The sequence below is a fragment of the Lepisma saccharinum genome, chromosome 22, assembly GCF_977018435.1.
Source record: "Lepisma saccharinum chromosome 22, izLepSacc3.1, whole genome shotgun sequence".
NCBI classification, from domain to species: Eukaryota; Metazoa; Arthropoda; class Insecta; order Zygentoma; family Lepismatidae; genus Lepisma; species Lepisma saccharinum.
Window position 1 is genome coordinate 63306190 of NC_139250.1, and position 23999 is coordinate 63330188.

The window sequence follows — 23999 nt, forward strand, 5'->3', positions numbered from 1 at the left end:
GAGAATATCAATGAAAATATTTTAGTTTAATTAAACAAAAAAGTAAAAAGTTACATGAACTCACAATGATTGACCGTGCAAGTGTACTAATCATTATTCGTTAAAAGAACTTTGACCGCAGATTTTCCTTTTACATTTTTATGTGCATCTCAGTTGTATAACCAGAAAATTAACTCCAAGGCTATGGGATACACATTTGTACATGTATGTAGTTCATTAACGAAGTAACTTGCATTACACTAATCACAGATCTTGCTCATTATGACAGAAATATACTACAAAGAAATAAGGTAGCATCCAATGGTTTATATTGAGTACAAGGTTACACAATGTATTGTGAAATACCAAAATTGAACAAAGTTGCAAACATTTCAATTATAGGTGTAACATTCATTCATGCAATGTTCACCATCGTGCATACAAGGCTATGTAACTGGAATTGAAGATGCAAGTGAATTTCATTTTCTTCAACAGCGTGAAACTTAATACGGGATCTTTACACTCGGAAATGCACATTCCCGACAACGTTTTTCACAATAATGTGAACATACTAAATCACAATCAACAACTGTCTGTCTTAAATAAATTAATTTGTTAGTAATCACAAATCTGACATACATGAAAACTACATACAAATAATAAAATAATGGGGGCGCAAAAATTTTGCCCAGGAGCCTTCACAGTAAGTGTACAAGGCCGATGGAGCAACCGAAAATGAGGCTCAGTGAGGCTCGCAGTGATGCCAACTCATAGCCTTTAAGGATGCATGTTAACCTCACTGGCAGTGTTGTCAACTCGGCGTAGCCTCTCACGACGTATATTTTAAAAATCTATGGCCTTTTACGATGTATGTTAACCTCACTGGCAGTGTTGCTAACTTGTAGCCGTTTACGATGTATATTTTGGGGGCTCACAGCTGTTTACGATGTATGTTAATATGTTAACCTCACTAGCAGTGTTGTCAACTTATAGCAGTAGGGGGGGAAAGAGAGTTCACCAACCGAAAATGGCGCTCGGTGGCGCTCGCAGTGTTGCCAACGTCTTACTCGAAAAAATTACCAAGGTTTTTATCTTGGTCTAACCTAATTTAAAGCAAGGAGCTGGCAATACTGCGAGTCTCACCGAGCGCCATTTTCTCGCAGTGTTGCCAACTTGGACGAGGCGTAGCTTTTTACGGTGTATGTTAATGGTTTGCTCTCGTAAGGCATGAGCCTTATTTTCTCACAGTGTTGCCAACTTAGGGGCGAGGCGTAGCTTTTTACGGTGTATGTTAACGGTTTGCTCTCGTAAGGCATGAGCCTTATTTTCTCGCAGTGTTGCCAACATCTTACTCGAAAAAATCACCAAGGTTTTTTTTGGGTCTAACCTAACCTCAAGCAAGGAGCTGGCAACGCTGCTTGAGGTCTGCCTTGCAGCGTTGCCAACATCTTACTTGAAAAGTTACCAAGGTTTTTATTTGGTTTAACCTAACTTAAAGAGTAGAGCAGCCAAGCCGGTTCACAAACCGAAAATGAGGCTTGGTGAGGCTCGCAGTGTTAGCAACTTCTTACTCGAAAAAAATCACTAAGGTTGTTTTTGGGTATAACCTAACCTCAAGCAAGAAGCTGGCAACACTGCTTGAGGCTTGCCTTGCAGTGTTGCCAACTCCTCACTCGAAAAATTACCAAGGTTGTTTTTGGGTTTAATGTAACCTAAAACAAGGAACTGACAATACTACTTAAGGCTTGTTCTACAATATTACCAACTCCTCACTCGAAAAATCACCAAGGTTTTTGTTTTTGGGTCTAACCTAACCTCAAGCAAGAAGCTGGCAATACTGCTTGAGGCTTGTCTTAATGGTTTGCTCTTGTAAGGCCGCGTCCGAATCGGCAGCAGATGCCACCTAAAGCATTGTTCCATCCGGGGACTTAGCCAACCTCTGTTGTTCGAATTCGCGGCAGACGTGGAGTCGGAGGGGAGAGCAGAAAGGTGCGACAGATGCACGCTTGAACTCGCTGTGACGCTGCGCTTAGCAGCCATATTCTAATTTTTATTTTGTACAGACAATATTTACTGATTAGAGGATGTAAAACTCAGTTATATTTTAATATTTTATCGATAATACTCAATGTAGAAAAATTATAAATGATGAAATAGCGTGTTATATTTTTAATATGAGTAGTAAATAGGTGGAAATTATTGTGATGTTTGTTTGGCGTCTGTCTTCTGCTTTCGTGCGATGTGCCTGCGCCCCCAGAGCGCGGTGGGTGAAGTTCGGGCTGACACCTGGCGGGAAAAGTGACAGGCGTACTACAAGGGGACATGCAGATTCGGACGACTTGGACGTGACTTCGAGTGCATGCGAGAGCAACGGGAGAGAACGGGACGGAGCGCTTGCCAATCCGGACACGGCCTAAGGCATGAGCCTTATTTTCTCGCAGTGTTGCCAACATCTTACTCGAAAAAATTACCAAGGTTTTTGTCTTGGTATAACCTAACCTAAAGCAAGGAGCTAGCAACACTGCTTGAGGCTTGTTTTGCAGTGTTGCCAACATCTTACTCGAAAAATCACCAAGGTTTTTTATTTGGTCTAACCTAATCTAAAACAAGAAACTGGCAACACTGCTTGAGACTTGTTCTGCAGTATTGCCAATATTTTACTTGAAAAGTCACCAAGGGGTTTTTTATTTTGGTCTAACCTAACCTAAAGCATGGAACTGGCAATACTGCTTGAGGCCTTACAGTGCATAAAGCAATTTGCCAACCTACTGACACTTTTACCATAGCTTTTTACAAAAAGAGAGAGAGAGGGAAGAGTTAAACAACCGACAGTGTTGCCAACACCTACCTACAGCTTTTTTTACTTGGCAAGGGTTTAGCTAATTTATACACTGGCGCAACATACACACACTGGGCAATAGAGCCGACAACAAACACACACAGCCGTAAAAGAGAGAGATGGATGGATGGCAACACAGTATGTGTGTGCGTGTATAATATGTAGTATTATTAACTAGAGTGTGTTGGCAACCCACCTGCAACTAAAAAAGATACCAATATTGCTGTAAGATGAAGAGAGAGACTAAGCTGGCAATAGTGGTGAGCGAATATGTATTATTTCCAAGTTCTGGGTGCCAATGTATATCGCGATTTTTGCAAACCTCTCTCGCGGGAACGATGTGCTGCACATGCACACACACGCACGTACTTATTTTTATTTCTGTATTGTGACGCAAACAAACAAATAAATAATTGTTGTTTTTAGGATTCCTGGCCCCTATAACCTCGCCAGGGTGTGTGGTGCCCAACCAAAAAAAAATAAAAGGTTTTCTAATAGTATTGAGGACAGAGTTGGCAACACTGTGGGCTCTTACTGTAGCTTTTTATGAAGGGGGTCTATTGCCCTCTGTTTACATCTGGCAACACTGCCGTAGATTTTCTGACAGTGTTGTTAACCTACTGGGTTTTTTACTGTAAATTTTCATCAAAGGGCCTGAGGGGTCCATGTATTTTTTATGTCTGGCAACACTGTTGGGGGCCTAGTGTTGGCGACCTGTGAGCTCTTACTGTAGCTTTTTATGAGGGGGGACCTATTGTTTTTTTTTATATTTGGCAATTTTATTGGATGTTTTTTTTGAGGCTTGGGTTTTGCCAACCCATCTGAAGAAAATTCCACTATATGATTTTTTACTGGCTAAGCTAACCTACAAATAGGAATTGGCAGCACTGACGAGGCTTGAATTATTATTTGAGGCTCGAATTATTATTTGACGCTCGAATTATTATTTGAGGCTTGAAATTAATATTTGATGCTTGTTGGTATTACCAACCCACTTCACAAAAATTCTACTATATGATTTTTCACTGGCTAAGCTAACCTACAAATAGGAATTGGCAATACTGACTTATAAACCCACTGGGTCCTCTTGGCATGTTTTTTCATGATGTGTTGCTAGGCTATTGGGTATTTTGGTGTATACAATGTATATATTTTGAGGAGGGGGGTTATGGTTTTTTATGCTGTACGAATACTGGGAGCTTGACAGTGACAACTAACAGAGTAGGTAAACCTACATCCAGGAACTGGCAACACTAGTTTCTGACAGTGAATTTGAAATAAAATATTAAACAAAATACATGAGTAAGTACTGTGGGTACAAATAGTACCAGTGTTGTGCCCCCAACTCTAACTGGGCAACTGGGGGAAATAATTGTACAACAATTTGTACCTAATTGTACAATACTTGTACCTAATTGTACAACATACATATACACAGACATAAAAGAGAGAGCCTTCTCACAACTTACTTCATGTACAATTTATATGATTTTACAACTGTGAAAAGAAAGCATATGTGTTCTGTATGCACATATTTATTCTTATTTTTCGAAGTTGAATGCAAGCACATGTTTTTTATGTTCTCGTAATACTAATCTTCCTCCACTGATTTTAAATTGCTTCCATCCGCTTTTTTTTCTGTGTTATTTCTGTATGCACGCAATATTTGCTTTCATAATGCCACGGGGGGGCGAAAAAAACATGCATACTTCTGTTTTTTTTTACATGTATGTATGTATGTATGTAATGCGATTTGTGTGGGAGCCAAAATTTTGAACTTATGGCTTAATTAATCTGCATGAATGCTTAATGTTTGATTTTTTTTATTTCTAGTTCGACATGAGATATACACAATTTTTATTTTTTTTGAAGTACAGTTAATATTACCTAGTTCAGGTTAAGCTGTAACATACAACTAGCGATCGACACGACCACCTGACACACAGACAGAGAGAGTGTGAGCAAATTCAAAGTGTGATCTATTGTGAACTAAACTAACCTCACTCACCCACCCACATATAGTTTTACAGGTAATTCAAAAAGCAGAAAGTAGTACATAGCATGACAGGTTGATCTATCGTAAACTAAACTAACCTCACTTGCCCCACTCACATATAGCCTTACAGGTGACTCAAAGGCAGAAAGGCAGCTATATCACTTGTAAGGGGCAACACACAAGATCTATTGCAAACTAAAATTAACCTACGACATAAGCCATGGACACATTTTCCAGATAGGGTATAAGCAACTCACCTCTTGCAATTGTATAACGGGGAAAATTAACCTACAGCTGGCAACACTGTTTGAGTTGCTTTCGACGAGGCAAACTTATATTTTGCAAATAGGCTAAAGCTAATCTTCTACAGCTAGAAGCTTGAAACATATACCCTCGCAGATTATGCTAACTTACCTCATGTAAAAATATTACCTAGTATGGTTAAGCTGTGACATACAACTAACGATCGACACGACCACCTGACACACATATGGAGAGAGTGAGACAGCTTATATGCAATATATTCCTACACATGTACTGGGTTTAAAAGGTAACTTGCAACAACTATTTCACTCACCCTCCTATCAAAATCTTCTAACCACATGTTTTTGATACTTGCTGCCAGAACATGGTGGTTTTAGACTGTAAATTCAACCTGATTATTCTATTTGTGCATGATGCCTGCATTTGGAATATTTTATTCTTGGCATACGGTATTTTGCGTGCTCCAGTAATCTTACGCTCGATTTACGGAAGCTATGACGTGTATTTCCTGTTTTGCGAACATGCGAGAATTTTTCACAATAGATAATATATTGCAAGAGCGAGTTGTTTGTGTATATAAATCTAGTTTTGGAAATGGTCGTGAATATAATGTCAAAAATTATTGCATAACTTAAAAACATTGATATTTATTGCACTAGCAAAGGTAAATGTGGAATGCCCTGGCCCCTCAGCTGTTAGGTTAAACACCATAAAAATTTTATTACTGATAGCAAGCATTTTCATATCGACAAAACAGATCTAGTAATGAGCTGTCTTGCAAGTCTCCCGAGTGAAGGAATATGATGCCACTATAAACTGTAAACAAGATATGCAGTCCCTCGCATGAGATGTACGAGGCTTATGAACCTCGACCTATAGAGTTGTACAATGGATGTTTTTTTTTTTTTTAAGTATAGCGGTGTGTTTTTGCTTATTTTAATGTTATTGAGCAGACATGTAAAGAAGGGGAGAGAAAAAAAGAGGAGGAGGGGTTATAACGGATAATTCATATTTTGATTTTAATACTTTTGCTAGTCATGATTCACCTGCTATCTAGAAGGACACTGGATGATGGCTAAAAGCGAGTGAAGGAGAGAAATGTTATTTTTTTTATTTTTTTGATTGTGTGTGATGAAATAGTTTTAGATAATAATAGTAGGCTAATAGAATTGTAGAAAACGGCTGTATCGTGATGCGAGGCTGAAAGCAATTTCGAAAGCAGTCTCGGGCATCTTCGCGTTCATCTAACAAGGAAAATGCACATGGAGGGTGTAACGGTATTGTCCATGGATGGTTTTTCTGAATAAACATACATATCGGTTTTTGCAGTCTCCAGATGGGACCGGAGTTTTTGTTTTGGTTGGACAAGGGGGTTCAGATAAATGCATGGACATCAAAATAAAAGAAAAAAAATTTACTCCACTGCTCACATGTATTGAGTCTTCCAATAACACACCGAGCGGGGGCGTACCTACATGTATGCAAAATATAGTTAATGTCTTATTTCTCGAACCTGTGGTCTGTAGATTTGCTTTTCTTGGCAACAGAAACAGAAAAAATGGCACCATGTTATTGTATACTGATATGGGTGTACTGTAATCATAACAATTTTTCTAGTTAAAAATCTATGTCGAAAAGCAATGTTGGGCGACTTGTCTGTGTTGGGTCTTATTAACAACTTCACAACTGTACCTGCACAACTTATCGACTACAAGGCAACAATGTTAGGAAATGTGTGCATGGCTCTGAGAATACAATTTAAAATTACTAATGTGGCATGAACCCCCTCCACTTGTGTGTATTTGAATATGCGAAAATTAGACACTTTGAATAATCGATGAGAATAATCATAAAAACAGGTTGCACCTGTATGATGTGTTTAAACTTCAGACGATTTTTGTTAATCTACAAAAGCCAAGTGCAAACGGAGATCACTACGAAAATTGGGAAAAAAAAGAAGCGAGGCTATTTTGGCTAATGGTAACGATGAGGATGAATAATGGTTGTTTTGATAAAATTGACGAAGTCAATATGCCTAGCCTAAAATAAAATTTAACAATTAATGTTAAACATTTGCTACTCTGAAATGGCGACGGCTATTATCATAACATCACTTGTTTCTAACTTGTCCATATTGACCCTCTCTCTACCCCTCCATAAATTCGATTCGAAAGGCACAATTATTCCAGTTCTTGAATAAGACTTGCATATGCCCTCAGAAAAAACAAGAGAAGAAATAAATAAATCAAGTCATGTATATTCTTCACCCCCGAATTTTCTTCCACAATACTGCACGAAGCCTTGAGTTTTGGATATTGTTGTTGTGCGACAGGATAGGATAGATGAACCGTATGTTTACCGAGGACCAGATGTAATCAAACATTTTTTTTGAAAAAATAGTTGAAGAGGTTGAGACTATTGGTAGTCTCTTACACGAATCGAAACCAAATGCTCCTATTATCCAGCGATGAACTTCAATCTCACAATAATATTGAAACGTGTCTGGTGTGCGATCAAAGGTTTCACCGACGAGAACCGAAAAGTAATTTCATCATAATTATTTCACCGGAAACTACATCGGTGGAATCAGTAACATAATGTATTCATGTATGTGTTTGACAATCATATATCACTTACTAGAACAATTTTCATATTGTTTTCACTACGTGAGATGATATTTTATTTATATTTACGATAAAATAGAGGTTTGGGTGTAATAACAGTTTTTATTAATTAATTTAGAGATGTATTTTTTATTTGTTGAGTTAATGATTAGGTTAATTTGTTATTTCTTGCGAAAAAAAAGAGGGAACCACAGCTGAAAGAAAATACACAACTTGTATTATTGAGGTCAAGAGTTTGTTTTAACATCACTTTTTTGCACACATAGGCTAATCACGACTCGGGATATGTTTAAAATGGAATCTGAAATATTGATTATGCGACCTGACTGGAACTCGAAATAGGACACACTGATTACAAGACGTCGATATATTACCACTTGGCAAGAAATTGTAGTGTTTCAATTCACACACACATACTCACAATTTAAAACATCTAAACTGATCGCAGGCCCAACTGGTGGCTGGCATACACAACTATCCATCCACCAGTCGTCTTCTGGGGCGTGTGTTTTGATGAGTGTCAACAACCTCTATTGTGAAGTAAAATCTGTAGGGGTAACATCACTCTCCAATTACAATGTTGGCAAACTTTCCAACTTCATCGTGAACGACGACAAAGGTATCGGCTACCTGATCAAAATTATCAACATGCTGCCTCCGAGATTCTGGAATGTTGCCGAAGAAAAGGGACTCGTGAACGACATCATCAACAAGTTACCTTTCGAGATGCATTTACCTGGCTACCAATACTGCGGACCGGGTACCAAACTCGAGAAAAGATTGGAGAGAGGAGACAAGGGTGTGAATCCGTTGGACACACCATGCAAAAATCACGATATTGCTTACAACACGCACACGAATTTGGATGCACGTCACGAAGCAGACAAGAAATTGGAGCATGCCGCTTTTAGGAGGGTCATGAGCAGAGACGTTTTTTTGGGAGAAAAAGTTGTAGCATTGGGCACCACCATCGCCATGAACACGAAACAAAAATTTGGATGGGGAATCCTACCTAGAGTTATTTTTAACTGGCAACGAGGTGATCTTAGTCAGCACGACGAACCCTCAGCTGTTATAGAAGATATCTGAAACCAGCTTACACCAGTCACTCATAGCCCCTCCAATTTTCTCACGATGGTGGGTTGCTACCGGCCCTATACGTAGGCCGAATAAATTCCGACCAGAGCCGGATTCGAACCTATGCCGTCTCGCAGCGAACAATCTCAAGACGAGTGAACGTCGTAACTCGCTCAGCTACGGAGGAGGACTCTTTTTCTCTACTTTTTCTCTAATTTTCATCATTATTGTTAAAATTAATCCAAGAAAAAATATATATTTTGTGTTGACATGGGAAATATGCAATAAAAAATGTATGATCAATAGTTAAGGTCAAAATCTGAATAAACAGTGAGGGTGATACACGCAAGCTTCCAGGCATGTGATTTGCACAGAATTAAATATAAAATGAGAGATGGAAGGTTTTTGTTACTATTAGAATTTAAGGACGGAAAATATGTACAGCGAATGAATACTATGTTTGACTAATCGTGAAGATGAGTATTACAGTACGTTTTTATTGTTCTTATATAAACGTTGAAACGTTTAAGAACGTATAAGAACGTTTACCGAAACGTTTCAATATTGAAACGTTTCGGTAAACGTTCTTATACGTTCTTAAACGTTTCAACGTTTATATAAGAACAATAAAAACGTACTGTAATACTCATCTTCACGATTAGTCAAACATAGTATTCATTCGCTGTACATATTTTCCGTCCTTAAATTCTAATAGTAACAAAAACCTTCCATCTCTCATTTTATATTTAATTCTGTGCAAATCACATGCCTGGAAGCTTGCGTGTATCACCCTCACTGTTTATTCAGATTTTGACCTTAACTATTGATCATACATTTTTTATTGCATATTTCCCATGTCAACACAAAATATATATTTTTTCTTGGATTAATTTTAACAATAATGATGAAAATTAGAGAAAAAGTAGAGAAAAAGAGTCCTCCTCCGTAGCTGAGCGAGTTACGACGTTCACTCGTCTTGAGATTGTTCGCTGCGAGACGGCATAGGTTCGAATCCGGCTCTGGTCGGAATTTATTCGGCCTACGTATAGGGCCGGTAGCAACCCACCATCGTGAGAAAATTGGAGGGGCTATGAGTGACTGGTGTAAGCTGGTTTCAGATATCTTCTATAACAGCTGAGGGTTCGTCGTGCTGACTAAGATCACCTCGTTGCCAGTTAAAAATAACTCTAGGTAGGATTCCCCATCCAAATTTTTGTTTCGTGTTCATGGCGATGGTGGTGCCCAATGCTACAACTTTTTCTCCCAAAGAAACGTCTCTGCTCATGACCCTCCTAAAAGCGGCATGCTCCAATTTCTTGTCTGCTTCGTGACGTGCATCCAAATTCGTGTGCGTGTTGTAAGCAATATCGTGATTTTTGCATGGTGTGTCCAACGGATTCACACCCTTGTCTCCTCTCTCCAATCTTTTCTCGAGTTTGGTACCCGGTCCGCAGTATTGGTAGCCAGGTAAATGCATCTCGAAAGGTAACTTGTTGATGATGTCGTTCACGAGTCCCTTTTCTTCGGCAACGTTCCAGAATCTCGGAGGCAGCATGTTGATAATTTTGATCAGGTAGCCGATACCTTTGTCGTCGTTCACGATGAAGTTGGAAAGTTTGCCAACATTGTAATTGGAGAGTGATGTTACCCCTACAGATTTTACTTCACAATAGAGGTTGTTGACACTCATCAAAACACACGCCCCAGAAGACGACTGGTGGATGGATAGTTGTGTATGCCAGCCACCAGTTGGGCCTGCGATCAGTTTAGATGTTTTAAATTGTGAGTATGTGTGTGTGAATTGAAACACTACAATTTCTTGCCAAGTGGTAATATATCGACGTCTTGTAATCAGTGTGTCCTATTTCGAGTTCCAGTCAGGTCGCATAATCAATATTTCAGATTCCATTTTAAACATATCCCGAGTCGTGATTAGCCTATGTGTGCAAAAAAGTGATGTTAAAACAAACTCTTGACCTCAATAATACAAGTTGTGTATTTTCTTTCAGCTGTGGTTCCCTCTTTTTTTTCGCAAGAAATAACAAATTAACCTAATCATTAACTCAACAAATAAAAAATACATCTCTAAATTAATTAATAAAAACTGTTATTACACCCAAACCTCTATTTTATCGTAAATATAAATAAAATATCATCTCACGTAGTGAAAACAATATGAAAATTGTTCTAGTAAGTGATATATGATTGTCAAACACATACATGAATACATTATGTTACTGATTCCACCGATGTAGTTTCCGGTGAAATAATTATGATGAAATTACTTTTCGGTTCTCGTCGGTGAAACCTTTGATCGCACACCAGACACGTTTCAATATTATTGTGAGATTGAAGTTCATCGCTGGATAATAGGAGCATTTGGTTTCGATTCGTGTAAGAGACTACCAATAGTCTCAACCTCTTCAACTATTTTTTCAAAAAAAATGTTTGATTACATCTGGTCCTCGGTAAACATACGGTTCATCTATCCTATCCTGTCGCACAACAACAATATCCAAAACTCAAGGCTTCGTGCAGTATTGTGGAAGAAAATTCGGGGGTGAAGAATATACATGACTTGATTTATTTATTTCTTCTCTTGTTTTTTCTGAGGGCATATGCAAGTCTTATTCAAGAACTGGAATAATTGTGCCTTTCGAATCGAATTTATGGAGGGGTAGAGAGAGGGTCAATATGGACAAGTTAGAAACAAGTGATGTTATGATAATAGCCGTCGCCATTTCAGAGTAGCAAATGTTTAACATTAATTGTTAAATTTTATTTTAGGCTAGGCATATTGACTTCGTCAATTTTATCAAAACAACCATTATTCATCCTCATCGTTACCATTAGCCAAAATAGCCTCGCTTCTTTTTTTTCCCAATTTTCGTAGTGATCTCCGTTTGCACTTGGCTTTTGTAGATTAACAAAAATCGTCTGAAGTTTAAACACATCATACAGGTGCAACCTGTTTTTATGATTATTCTCATCGATTATTCAAAGTGTCTAATTTTCGCATATTCAAATACACACAAGTGGAGGGGGTTCATGCCACATTAGTAATTTTAAATTGTATTCTCAGAGCCATGCACACATTTCCTAACATTGTTGCCTTGTAGTCGATAAGTTGTGCAGGTACAGTTGTGAAGTTGTTAATAAGACCCAACACAGACAAGTCGCCCAACATTGCTTTTCGACATAGATTTTTAACTAGAAAAATTGTTATGATTACAGTACACCCATATCAGTATACAATAACATGGTGCCATTTTTTCTGTTTCTGTTGCCAAGAAAAGCAAATCTACAGACCACAGGTTCGAGAAATAAGACATTAACTATATTTTGCATACATGTAGGTACGCCCCCGCTCGGTGTGTTATTGGAAGACTCAATACATGTGAGCAGTGGAGTAAATTTTTTTTCTTTTATTTTGATGTCCATGCATTTATCTGAACCCCCTTGTCCAACCAAAACAAAAACTCCGGTCCCATCTGGAGACTGCAAAAACCGATATGTATGTTTATTCAGAAAAACCATCCATGGACAATACCGTTACACCCTCCATGTGCATTTTCCTTGTTAGATGAACGCGAAGATGCCCGAGACTGCTTTCGAAATTGCTTTCAGCCTCGCATCACGATACAGCCGTTTTCTACAATTCTATTAGCCTACTATTATTATCTAAAACTATTTCATCACACACAATCAAAAAAATAAAAAAAATAACATTTCTCTCCTTCACTCGCTTTTAGCCATCATCCAGTGTCCTTCTAGATAGCAGGTGAATCATGACTAGCAAAAGTATTAAAATCAAAATATGAATTATCCGTTATAACCCCTCCTCCTCTTTTTTTCTCTCCCCTTCTTTACATGTCTGCTCAATAACATTAAAATAAGCAAAAACACACCGCTATACTTAAAAAAAAAAAAAACATCCATTGTACAACTCTATAGGTCGAGGTTCATAAGCCTCGTACATCTCATGCGAGGGACTGCATATCTTGTTTACAGTTTATAGTGGCATCATATTCCTTCACTCGGGAGACTTACAAGACAGCTCATTACTAGATCTGTTTTGTCGATATGAAAATGCTTGCTATCAGTAATAAAATTTTTATGGTGTTTAACCTAACAGCTGAGGGGCCAGGGCATTCCACATTTACCTTTGCTAGTGCAATAAATATCAATGTTTTTAAGTTATGCAATAATTTTTGATATTATATTCACGACCATTTCCAAAACTAGATTTATATACACAAACAACTCGCTCTTGCAATATATTATCTATTGTGAAAAATTCTCGCATGTTCGCAAAACAGGAAATACACGTCATAGCTTCCGTAAATCGAGCGTAAGATTACTGGAGCACGCAAAATACCGTATGCCAAGAATAAAATATTCCAAATGCAGGCATCATGCACAAATAGAATAATCAGGTTGAATTTACAGTCTAAAACCACCATGTTCTGGCAGCAAGTATCAAAAACATGTGGTTAGAAGATTTTGATAGGAGGGTGAGTGAAATAGTTGTTGCAAGTTACCTTTTAAACCCAGTACATGTGTAGGAATATATTGCATATAAGCTGTCTCACTCTCTCCATATGTGTGTCAGGTGGTCGTGTCGATCGTTAGTTGTATGTCACAGCTTAACCATACTAGGTAATATTTTTACATGAGGTAAGTTAGCATAATCTGCGAGGGTATATGTTTCAAGCTTCTAGCTGTAGAAGATTAGCTTTAGCCTATTTGCAAAATATAAGTTTGCCTCGTCGAAAGCAACTCAAACAGTGTTGCCAGCTGTAGGTTAATTTTCCCCGTTATACAATTGCAAGAGGTGAGTTGCTTATACCCTATCTGGAAAATGTGTCCATGGCTTATGTCGTAGGTTAATTTTAGTTTGCAATAGATCTTGTGTGTTGCCCCTTACAAGTGATATAGCTGCCTTTCTGCCTTTGAGTCACCTGTAAGGCTATATGTGAGTGGGGCAAGTGAGGTTAGTTTAGTTTACGATAGATCAACCTGTCATGCTATGTACTACTTTCTGCTTTTTGAATTACCTGTAAAACTATATGTGGGTGGGTGAGTGAGGTTAGTTTAGTTCACAATAGATCACACTTTGAATTTGCTCACACTCTCTCTGTCTGTGTGTCAGGTGGTCGTGTCGATCGCTAGTTGTATGTTACAGCTTAACCTGAACTAGGTAATATTAACTGTACTTCAAAAAAAATAAAAATTGTGTATATCTCATGTCGAACTAGAAATAAAAAAAATCAAACATTAAGCATTCATGCAGATTAATTAAGCCATAAGTTCAAAATTTTGGCTCCCACACAAATCGCATTACATACATACATACATACATGTAAAAAAAAACAGAAGTATGCATGTTTTTTCGCCCCCCCGTGGCATTATGAAAGCAAATATTGCGTGCATACAGAAATAACACAGAAAAAAAAGCGGATGGAAGCAATTTAAAATCAGTGGAGGAAGATTAGTATTACGAGAACATAAAAAACATGTGCTTGCATTCAACTTCGAAAAATAAGAATAAATATGTGCATACAGAACACATATGCTTTCTTTTCACAGTTGTAAAATCATATAAATTGTACATGAAGTAAGTTGTGAGAAGGCTCTCTCTTTTATGTCTGTGTATATGTATGTTGTACAATTAGGTACAAGTATTGTACAATTAGGTACAAATTGTTGTACAATTATTTCCCCCAGTTGCCCAGTTAGAGTTGGGGGCACAACACTGGTACTATTTGTACCCACAGTACTTACTCATGTATTTTGTTTAATATTTTATTTCAAATTCACTGTCAGAAACTAGTGTTGCCAGTTCCTGGATGTAGGTTTACCTACTCTGTTAGTTGTCACTGTCAAGCTCCCAGTATTCGTACAGCATAAAAAACCATAACCCCCCTCCTCAAAATATATACATTGTATACACCAAAATACCCAATAGCCTAGCAACACATCATGAAAAAACATGCCAAGAGGACCCAGTGGGTTTATAAGTCAGTATTGCCAATTCCTATTTGTAGGTTAGCTTAGCCAGTGAAAAATCATATAGTAGAATTTTTGTGAAGTGGGTTGGTAATACCAACAAGCATCAAATATTAATTTCAAGCCTCAAATAATAATTCGAGCGTCAAATAATAATTCGAGCCTCAAATAATAATTCAAGCCTCGTCAGTGCTGCCAATTCCTATTTGTAGGTTAGCTTAGCCAGTAAAAAATCATATAGTGGAATTTTCTTCAGATGGGTTGGCAAAACCCAAGCCTCAAAAAAAACATCCAATAAAATTGCCAAATATAAAAAAAAACAATAGGTCCCCCCTCATAAAAAGCTACAGTAAGAGCTCACAGGTCGCCAACACTAGGCCCCCAACAGTGTTGCCAGACATAAAAAATACATGGACCCCTCAGGCCCTTTGATGAAAATTTACAGTAAAAAACCCAGTAGGTTAACAACACTGTCAGAAAATCTACGGCAGTGTTGCCAGATGTAAACAGAGGGCAATAGACCCCCTTCATAAAAAGCTACAGTAAGAGCCCACAGTGTTGCCAACTCTGTCCTCAATACTATTAGAAAACCTTTTATTTTTTTTTGGTTGGGCACCACACACCCTGGCGAGGTTATAGGGGCCAGGAATCCTAAAAACAACAATTATTTATTTGTTTGTTTGCGTCACAATACAGAAATAAAAATAAGTACGTGCGTGTGTGTGCATGTGCAGCACATCGTTCCCGCGAGAGAGGTTTGCAAAAATCGCGATATACATTGGCACCCAGAACTTGGAAATAATACATATTCGCTCACCACTATTGCCAGCTTAGTCTCTCTCTTCATCTTACAGCAATATTGGTATCTTTTTTAGTTGCAGGTGGGTTGCCAACACACTCTAGTTAATAATACTACATATTATACACGCACACACATACTGTGTTGCCATCCATCCATCTCTCTCTTTTACGGCTGTGTGTGTTTGTTGTCGGCTCTATTGCCCAGTGTGTGTATGTTGCGCCAGTGTATAAATTAGCTAAACCCTTGCCAAGTAAAAAAAGCTGTAGGTAGGTGTTGGCAACACTGTCGGTTGTTTAACTCTTCCCTCTCTCTCTCTTTTTGTAAAAAGCTATGGTAAAAGTGTCAGTAGGTTGGCAAATTGCTTTATGCACTGTAAGGCCTCAAGCAGTATTGCCAGTTCCATGCTTTAGGTTAGGTTAGACCAAAATAAAAAACCCCTTGGTGACTTTTCAAGTAAAATATTGGCAATACTGCAGAACAAGTCTCAAGCAGTGTTGCCAGTTTCTTGTTTTAGATTAGGTTAGACCAAATAAAAAACCTTGGTGATTTTTCGAGTAAGATGTTGGCAACACTGCAAAACAAGCCTCAAGCAGTGTTGCTAGCTCCTTGCTTTAGGTTAGGTTATACCAAGACAAAAACCTTGGTAATTTTTTCGAGTAAGATGTTGGCAACACTGCGAGAAAATAAGGCTCATGCCTTAGGCCGTGTCCGGATTGGCAAGCGCTCCGTCCCGTTCTCTCCCGTTGCTCTCGCATGCACTCGAAGTCACGTCCAAGTCGTCCGAATCTGCATGTCCCCTTGTAGTACGCCTGTCACTTTTCCCGCCAGGTGTCAGCCCGAACTTCACCCACCGCGCTCTGGGGGCGCAGGCACATCGCACGAAAGCAGAAGACAGACGCCAAACAAACATCACAATAATTTCCACCTATTTACTACTCATATTAAAAATATAACACGCTATTTCATCATTTATAATTTTTCTACATTGAGTATTATCGATAAAATATTAAAATATAACTAAGTTTTACATCCTCTAATCAGTAAATATTGTCTGTACAAAATAAAAATTAGAATATGGCTGCTAAGCGCAGCGTCACAGCGAGTTCAAGCGTGCATCTGTCGCACCTTTCTGCTCTCCCCTCCGACTCCACGTCTGCCGCGAATTCGAACAACAGAGGTTGGCTAAGTCCCCGGATGGAACAATGCTTTAGGTGGCATCTGCTGCCGATTCGGACGCGGCCTTACAAGAGCAAACCATTAAGACAAGCCTCAAGCAGTATTGCCAGCTTCTTGCTTGAGGTTAGGTTAGACCCAAAAACAAAAACCTTGGTGATTTTTCGAGTGAGGAGTTGGTAATATTGTAGAACAAGCCTTAAGTAGTATTGTCAGTTCCTTGTTTTAGGTTACATTAAACCCAAAAACAACCTTGGTAATTTTTCGAGTGAGGAGTTGGCAACACTGCAAGGCAAGCCTCAAGCAGTGTTGCCAGCTTCTTGCTTGAGGTTAGGTTATACCCAAAAACAACCTTAGTAATTTTTTTCGAGTAAGAAGTTGCTAACACTGCGAGCCTCACCAAGCCTCATTTTCGGTTTGTGAACCGGCTTGGCTGCTCTACTCTTTAAGTTAGGTTAAACCAAATAAAAACCTTGGTAACTTTTCAAGTAAGATGTTGGCAACACTGCAAGGCAGACCTCAAGCAGCGTTGCCAGCTCCTTGCTTGAGGTTAGGTTAGACCCAAAAAAAACCTTGGTGATTTTTTCGAGTAAGATGTTGGCAACACTGCGAGAAAATAAGGCTCATGCCTTACGAGAGCAAACCGTTAACATACACCGTAAAAAGCTACGCCTCGCCCCTAAGTTGGCAACACTGTGAGAAAATAAGGCTCATGCCTTACGAGAGCAAACCATTAACATACACCGTAAAAAGCTACGCCTCGTCCAAGTTGGCAACACTGCGAGAAAATGGCGCTCGGTGAGACTCGCAGTATTGCCAGCTCCTTGCTTTAAATTAGGTTAGACCAAGATAAAAACCTTGGTAATTTTTTCGAGTAAGACGTTGGCAACACTGCGAGCGCCACCGAGCGCCATTTTCGGTTGGTGAACTCTCTTTCCCCCCCCTACTTATAGCTGTTTACGATGTATATTTTGGGGGCTCACAGCTGTTTACGATGTATGTTAACCTCACTGGCAGTGTTACCAACTAGTATCCGATTACGATGTATTTTTGAGGGCCCACAGCTGGTTACGGTGTATGTTAACCTCACTGGCAGTTTTGCCAACTTGTAGCTTTTTACGAATTAGTGTTGACGACTTTTGTACTGTTTCATACCATAATCTAAACTAACGTCGTACTCTATTATGATTCTATCTAACCTAAATGGATGGAATCTTCCTCTTTTATGACTTGAACTACTTTTACCTGTCAACCTGCCTGCTCATGTTACCGAATTGTTGGTGCCTACGACCCAATCTAACCTAAAATGGATGGCATCTAACATTATTGCGATGTGGCTTCTCTCTAAATTATCAGATGTTTAGCAGTTGGCGAAAATCTGCATGCACTTCCAACCACAGTGTTGCAAACTTACTGTCGTAGTGTTTCAACTTCCGTGCATAAAAATAACCATGCCTATGAACTTGTTCGGGTTCAGGAAGCAAACTGTCAAGGAAGCACTGAGTCAGGCTGCATCGCCAAGCTTCGACTGTTGCCGTCCATGTTGTTCAAACTAAGTGGCCTGTTAATCATTCACTTCAACAGCATTTAGACGAAATACGATGACGACGTTGGCAAGACATTCTACGTCTTCAACAACAACTTCAATTTTCACAAAATTCCGATCAGCGGCAAACTTCAGATAATTGTGAATCCGGAGAATGTGGGTGATGTCAAGGTTTCGTTTGCAAGAATATTTATCGCATCAAGCATGATCGGATGGACAGCGCCACCACGTAATATGTGTCTGCTGACGTTTGCTTGTATAACGAGCTTCTACGTGATTACGACAAACTCATCCTTCACTTCATCGAGTTGCGAACCACCTATCCTATAATAAGTAAGCATAGTAGCAAAGCCTAACGACATCTTCGATTACACAAAACGCGACGATCACAGCGACGAGCTTCTCATGTTCGACGTCAGGGTGAAGACGTTGCGGAACGACCTGAACGCCCTGCAGCCCACGCTCAACTCCAGCCTCCAGACCGAGATAGCCAGCCTGTAGTGTCACTGCCTGGACCCCATTCTCAAAATCGACGGTGATGCAAAAGTACACCGATCTCGCGTCTTTCGACAACCTTGGAAACTTGGAGGTGAGCGTTGGCAACGAACTCAAGGCGTGGACCAACGACGTGGAACAACTGAAACAGCGATTAGAGGATCAAACAAGCAGCATCCAGATTGAACTGAAATTCGTCGTTCAGAGTATCAAAATTCAAGATGATTACGCGGATGTACACAAGGAGTTTCAGTTCTTTTAAAATTCCCGCACTGGAAAACATCAAGATGGAATTTCAAACAGATGCATTGCACGTCATCATCGCCGAGGTCCAAGCCAAACTCCGAACGCTGGAAAGCTTCATAGACAACCTGCCTTTGTTCGGCGAAATGAACGCCATCACTCGAAGCGTAGCCAACATCAAACTCCAGCTCCAAACTTACCATGATTTCGGGAATATTCATGGAACCGTAGCCCACATCGATTATACCTTAGTAAACATGAAAAGCGACCTCTCAAACGTCCAGGAAGATCTGGAATCGAAAATGTACGGCATCGCCGAAACACTGCCCACCGTTCAACAGCAGATCTCCAAGTTTTAAAATCTGAACACCGAATCCGAACTTTCACATTTCAACCACCTGATAGACAACATACAGAACTAGTTGGAAACGACGCCTACCCAGGATGACGTGGCACAACTTCAAGATGCCACGCGCACTGTGGCGAATGCCACCAAACTGGATGCCGTTAAAAAGGCTCTGGAGTTTCTTGAAAATACGATGGCTACCATGCCAACGTCGCAGGAGCTGAAAGCTGTAAAGCGGGCGTGAACCGAATACTCAAATCCGACATCCAAGCTGAAATCGTGCAACTTCGGGACACGGTTGCTGCTTTGCCCACCAACCAGAACGTCGCCGACCTCCACGTGCTGTTTGCTGAGATCAGGACCCAAGTGCACAACCTCGCAACCCAAACTTCGTAGTTGAGGCTGGTGGAAAGCTTGCAGCAAATCGTCGTAAACGTCAAGCTCCAGATCGGAGCCGTCGAAGCGAACCAGGAATCTGCCTTGGCCAAGTTCGGTACAAAGTTTCATGAATTGAAAGAGAAATTCAATCAGCTGTACGTCGACGTGAGGATCATACCCAGCTACGACGAGGTTGTTCGCACCATCGAGGAACACCTGGAACCGGTGCTGAGCAGATTGAACGATTCAGACAAGCGTCATTTGTTCTCCGTGCAGATTGTCAGAATTCACAGCGTTCCGAATGTTCGAGGGCATTGGACGTACGAACACGCCGGTAACATTTAGAAATTGTATCCTTACAAGCCAAGACGGGGGTGTGCGTCACGAAAGCATTCGACTTGATCTACCGGCAAACTGGCAAACGGCTACACTTTCATCAGACGGAAGGAACAACTACCCGACTCGGAACGACAGACAAGGAAAAACGGCGAGCTGCTACCCGACAATATTTGCTGTTGGATTGGATGAACAGACACCTGTACATTTTCTCCAAACGTTTAGAGCAACCCAAATACCGGGTGCTAGCGAAACTGTACTGAGGACTGGGCATAGCCACGTTCGCTTCTGAATGATACCGCTGGACCGGTGCCTCGTTAACTCGTTGGTGGTCTTCGACGACGTGATCCTAGAAAACAAGAACGAGATTCGCAACTTCTTCATCCAGGGTCGCCACAGAGGAACGGACTGCTTCTACTTTGCGCAGACCTTCTCCAAGATTCCCAAACGTGGGCGGAGATTTGAGCTACAACGAATTTTCAAAATGCGGCGCGTCGTGCTTGAACCGGGACGATTTTGGATTTGTGACAATCGACATGACGAAGAAACCGAACGACGGAAAATACAGGAACAAAATCAACGCCTTAACAAACGTTGCAACGTTATATAAAATAACATAACATCCAAACAATGACGAAATGCAAACTCGGAGACGACAACCTGAAGCTGCGTGACTACCTGGCGAAACGCTTCAAGGGTTGGAAATCCGAGAATCATGGAATTTACGAAGAGAAAAAAGCTCCAGGACCAACCTATTATCGATGCTATCAGCGGACTCGGTAAAGAAATCAAAGATGTCACCGAGCAAAACAAAGACTTGATCAACGAGCTCGTACTGCTCACTGCTCGAAATTATGCTGTACCCACACCGATATCCAGCATTCACACTACTCCGGTCGAACTCGCACCGACGCCGAAACGTCAGCACCTTCTCGGACAAACTAGTTGAGCTGGGTCCGTTGGCGAGGGATTACTTAAGCACCGGGAAATTCGAAAAGGACGAGGTGTTCGGAATGTACCCGACCATGGAACTAAACGAGGGCGTAGTTTGGAAGATCGGAATAATCGAAAGTCATGTTCAAGGGTGACGATGTGAAAGTCAATTTGGGCGAGAAGAACAGGTGGTCGAGGTATCCCGGCACAGTGGGACTGTGGGAGCTCATCACCAAAAAGCAACCCAAAGATTACACGAACGAGGATTATCAAAGTTACACGGAAATTTTGATCATGACGGATGCCCTGTACCAAAACAACGACGCCACTCAGAATCACGTTAAATCCAGAAGTGACGAAAAGTACAAGAACCTCATCAAGCCAATATGGAACCAGGTTAAAACGGGCAGCGGCGTCAAACACTACAACACCCTGCCCGAGCAGTTTGTATGGATTAACGAGGTGAGAGAGCTTGTGGACTGTTTGCTGGTCATCGCTGGCGAAGAGAATGAAGGAAACCGTATTTTCCACAACAAGAAGGTGGACATCGTGGATATGATCAGCTCCAAGCTCGCCAACTTCATTGTAAACGACAGCAAAGGCATAGGGTACTTCATAAAGATCGTCAACACCCTGCCTCCAAAATTTTGGAACGTGGCCGGGGGTCGAGGTCTCGTGAACGACATCATCAACAAGCTGCACTTCGAGATGCACCTCCCAGGTTACCAGTACTGCGGGCCCGGTACCAAACAGCGACTGGAGAGAGGAGACAAGGATGTGAATCCGCTGGATGCTACATTCAAGGATCACGACATTGCATACAACACACACACACATCTCGATGCACTTCACGATGCCGACAGGAAGTTGGGCACACGGTTTTCGGAGACTCGTCAGAAGAGACGCCTCGCAGGGTGAACGGGTTGCTGCGTTAGGTACGACCATCGGTATGAACACAAAACGAAACTTGGGGTGGGGACTGTAAATAAATAACACCCCGTGAAAATGGCAACCTGTATAACCGACCTACCTCTCAAACTAATACATAAAATATTTATGTACACATTCACCGGAAGTGAGGATGTCACGATGCTCGTCGATTTAAGTAAAATATCGCCAGAATTTCGTCCACCGTGGAAGATGATTCTTATGGACCATCTTCGCAATATGAGAAACTTACAGAATCCCGATGCCCTCTTTTGGCCCAAGACGAAAAATTGGCCGATAGGATGGACGAACTTCATGAGGCGAGGGAGGGGAGGAGACGATATACGGACGATTGGTATGAGTCAAACGCGGAAACAGACAGCATCATCACACATCTCATCGCATTGTCTAAGGCGCGAACTTTCTTCCTCGCATCCCATGACATAACCACTATGAAACCCAAGGTTGTCGTCTACCAGGTACCATACGCGAACCTCAAGTCTCTCGGAGCTCTTGATTGATTGCTCACCAAGAAACAGAGGGAGAAGAAACGTACCTGCCTGGTGAAGGGCCACGTAATGAAATTGCTGCTCAGTACCCCTCAGTTAAGAAGGTTGCATCGTTCGCGAAAACAACAGAAAGGTTTCGTATTCAGCATCTCAGCCATCCTGGCTGCTCTGGGAGCGGTGGGTAAGTAGGGATAAAAAGTCAGTTCTACGCCAGAAAGTGGTGCGTTTTTTGCAACCTTAACGGAACAATATCGTAAGGCAAACGCGAAAGTGGTGCGCTCGGAGTGTTGCCAGCCCACCCCAAGAAAATTTCACCATGTAATCTTTTACAGGCGAAGCTAACCTACAAGTAGGAGTTGGCAACACTGACTAGTTGCTTCTCAGCGTCTTGGAAAACGATTTAAGACAAATATCTTAATTTTTAACGAAGTCGATTTCCGGTTTGTTAATTCCGGCTTCTAGAGGCTAATCTACAAATAGGAGTTGACGGCGTAATATTTTGTAGCCTTCTAAGATGATAAGTATGCAGTAAGATGAAGAAGAGTTGGTGACGCTAACTGGCAATAGTGGTGGTGGTGCAGTGTTAAAATCCCCCCTCCTCTATTTTTTCTAGCATACTGATCTATTGCAAGAATAGAGGCACTTAGCCGGTTGACAAACCTTAAGTGGGGCTCAGTGTTGCCAACCCACCCCAAGAAAATTTCACCATGTGATCTTTAACAGGCGAAGCTAACCTACCAATCGGAGTTGGCAACACTGACTAGTTGCTTCTCAACGTCTTGGAACACGTCTGAAGACAAATATCTTAATCTTTAAGAAAGTCGACTTCCGGTTTGTCAATTCCGGCCTGTCAAGAAAATTTTCTTGAGACAAATATCTTAAGACGTTTTTCAAAGACATTGATTTTGTTGGCTCCTAATTGAGCTAGGATGACGATTTTAGGTTTGTTGGATAGGATTCGACGAGAACTACGACTGGCAAATAAAATCGATTCCACCTCCCCCTCTATTTTTTTCTAGCATACTGATCTATTGCAAGAATAGAGGCACTTAGCCGGTTGACAAACCTTAAGTGGGGCTCAGTGTTGCCAACCCACCCCAAGAAAATTTCACCATGTGATCTTTTACAGGCGAAGCTAACCTACCAATAGGAGTTGGCAACACTGACTAGTTGCTTCTCAACGTCTTGGAAAACGTCTTAAGACAAATATCTTAATCTTTTAGAAAATCGACTTCCGGTTTGTCAATTCCGGCCTGTCAAGAAAATACTGGCAAATAAAATCGATTCTACCTCCCCCTCTATTTTTTTCTAGCATACTGATCTATTCCGTGCTAGCCAAACCTCTTGGGAGGCAGGGCGCTCTTGTAACGCCAAGTATGTATGTATGTAATGTGATTTGTGAGGGGGAGAGGTGGCCAATTTTTGAACTTACAGCTTAATTAATCTGCATGCATGCTTAATGTTTGACTTTTTTTGTTTCTAGTTCGACATGAGATACACACAATTTTAGTTTTTGAAGTACA